The sequence below is a fragment of the Babylonia areolata genome, chromosome 17, assembly GCF_041734735.1.
Source record: "Babylonia areolata isolate BAREFJ2019XMU chromosome 17, ASM4173473v1, whole genome shotgun sequence".
In the NCBI taxonomy this organism is placed as follows: domain Eukaryota; kingdom Metazoa; phylum Mollusca; class Gastropoda; order Neogastropoda; family Buccinidae; genus Babylonia; species Babylonia areolata.
In genome coordinates, this window is record NC_134892.1 from 7,974,454 (window position 1) to 7,976,953 (window position 2,500).

Consider the following 2,500-nt stretch of genomic DNA (forward strand, 5'->3'; position numbering starts at 1 on the left):
GTGTGTGTGTGTGTTTTGTTGTTTTTTTTTCCCCCTTCATCCGTCGAAACTCCGCCAAGAATCAGAGAGAAAGGATGGAATGTATCGCTGTGGGAACTAGCGGGAGAAAGTGAGCTCTGCTGACATAACACTCTTTCTTCTGCTGCTGCTGCTGATGATGAGTTGCAGGCAGTCGGTGTCATTGGTCTGGTCCGGGGTGCATCCATGACATTTTGTGTTGTGCTTGGGAGAAGTTGTATCAGATAGAAATGCAGAGGTTGTAGCCATGATATTTTGTGTTCTAGTTCGGAGAAGAAATATCAGTTAGAAATGCAGATGCTGTAGCTATGATATTTTGTGTTGTAGTTCGGAGAAGAAATATCAGTTAGAAATGCAGATGCTGTAGCTATGGCATTTTGTGTTCTAGTTCGGAGAAGAAATATCAGTTAGAAATGCAGATGCTGTAGCTATGATATTTCGTGTTCTAGTTCGGAGAAGAAATATCAGTGAATGCAGATGCTGTAGCTATGGCATTTTGTGTTCTAGTTCGGAGAAGAAATATCAGTTAGAATGCAGATGCTGTAGCTATGATATTTTGTGTTCTAGTTCGGAGAAGAAATATCAGTGATGCAGATGCTGTAGCTATGGCATTTTGTGTTGTAGTTTGGAGAAGAAATATCAGTTAGAAATGCAGATGCTGTAGCTATGATATTTTGTGTTCTAGTTCGGAGAAGAAATATCAGTTAGAAATGCAGATGCTGTAGCTATGATATTTTGTGTTCTAGTTCGGAGAAGAAATATCAGTTAGAAATGCAGATGCTGTAGCTATGATATTTTGTGTTCTAGTTCGGAGAAGAAATATCAGTGATGCAGATGCTGTAGCTATGGCATTTTGTGTTGTAGTTCGGAGAAGAAATATCAGTTAGAAATGCAGATGCTGTAGCTATGATATTTTGTGTTCTAGTTCGGAGAAGAAATATCAGTTAGAAATGCAGATGCTGTAGCTATGGCATTTTGTGTTCTAGTTCGGAGAAGAAATATCAGTTAGAAATGCAGATGCTGTAGCTATGATATTGTGTGTTCTAGTTCGGAGAAGAAATATCAGTTAGAAATGCAGATGCTGTAGCTATGATATTTTGTGTTGTAGTTCGGAGAAGAAATATCAGTTAGAAATGCAGATGCTGTAGCTATGATATTTTGTGTTCTAGTTCGGAGAAGAAATATCAGTGATGCAGATGCTGTAGCTATGGCATTTTGTGTTGTAGTTTGGAAAAGAAGTATCACATAGTATTGCAGAGGCTGTAGTCATGACACTTGTGTTGTAGTTTGGAAAAGAAGTATCACTTAGTATTGCAGAGAATGTAACCATGACACTTTGTGTTGTAGTTTGGAGTAGGAGTATCAGTTTGTAGTGCAGAGAATGTATGCATGGCATTTTTTTTGTTGTAGTTCGGAGAAGAAATATCAGTTAGTGATGCAGAGGCTGTAGTCATGGCATTTTGTGTTGTAGTTTGGAAAAAAAAAGTATCAGTTAGTATTGCAGAGAATTTCGTCATGATATTTTGTGTTGTAGTTCGGAGAAGAAATATCAGTTAGTAATGCAGAGGCTGTAGCAATGACATTTTGTGTTGTAGTTTGGAAAAGAAGTATCACTTAGTATCGCAGAGAATGTAGCTATGGCATTTTGTGTTGCAGTTTGGAAAAGAAATATCAGTTAGAAATGCAGAGGCTGTAGTCATGACATTGTGTGTTGTAGTTTGGAAAATAAGTATCACTTAGTATTGCAGAGAATGTAGCTATGACATTGTGTGTTGAAGTTTGGAAAAGAACTATCACTCAGCAATGCAGAGAATGTGGCCATAGCATTTTGTGTTGTAGTTTGGAGTAGGAGGAGTATCAATTTATAATGCAGAGAATGTATGCATGGCATTTTGTGTTGTAGTTTGGAAAAGAAGTATCACTTAGCATGAAAGAAAATGTAGCCATGATATTTTGTGTTGTAGTTTGGAAAAGAAGTATCACTTAGTATTGCAGAGAATGTAGCCGTTACATTTTGTGTTGTAATTTGGAAAAAGAAGTATCACATAGTATTGCAGAGAATTTAGCCATGACATTTTGTTTGTAGTTTGGAAAAAGAAGTACCACATAGTATTGCAGAGAATTTAGCCATGACATTTTGTGTTGTAGTTTTGAAAAGAAGTATCACTTAGTATTGCAGAGAATGTAACCATGACATTTTGTATTGTAGTTTGGAGTAGGAGGAGTATCAGTTTATATTGCAGAGAATGTATGCATGACATTTTGTGTTGTAGTTTGGAGTAGGAGGAGTATCAGTTTATAATGCAGAGAATGTATGCATGACATTTTGTGTTGTAGTTTGGAGAAGAAATATCATTTAGTAATGCAGAGAATGTGTGCATGGCATTTTGTGTTGTAGTTTGGAGAAGAAGTATCATTTAGTATTGCAGAGAATGTAACCATAACATTTTGTGTTGTAGTTTAGAGAAGAAATATCAGTTAG

At 36.6% G+C, this 2,500-nt stretch overlaps 1 protein-coding gene and 1 long non-coding RNA gene across 5 annotated transcripts in view; both read right to left on the reverse strand.

Annotated features, from left to right (window-relative positions):
• Nucleotides 1–2,500, reverse strand: part of LOC143291625 (uncharacterized) — a 276,976-nt gene that overhangs the window by 25,099 nt on the left and 249,377 nt on the right. The gene's annotated exons all lie outside the window — the stretch shown is intronic.
• Nucleotides 1–2,500, reverse strand: part of LOC143291623 (uncharacterized) — an 86,690-nt gene that overhangs the window by 22,252 nt on the left and 61,938 nt on the right. The window lies entirely within an intron of this gene.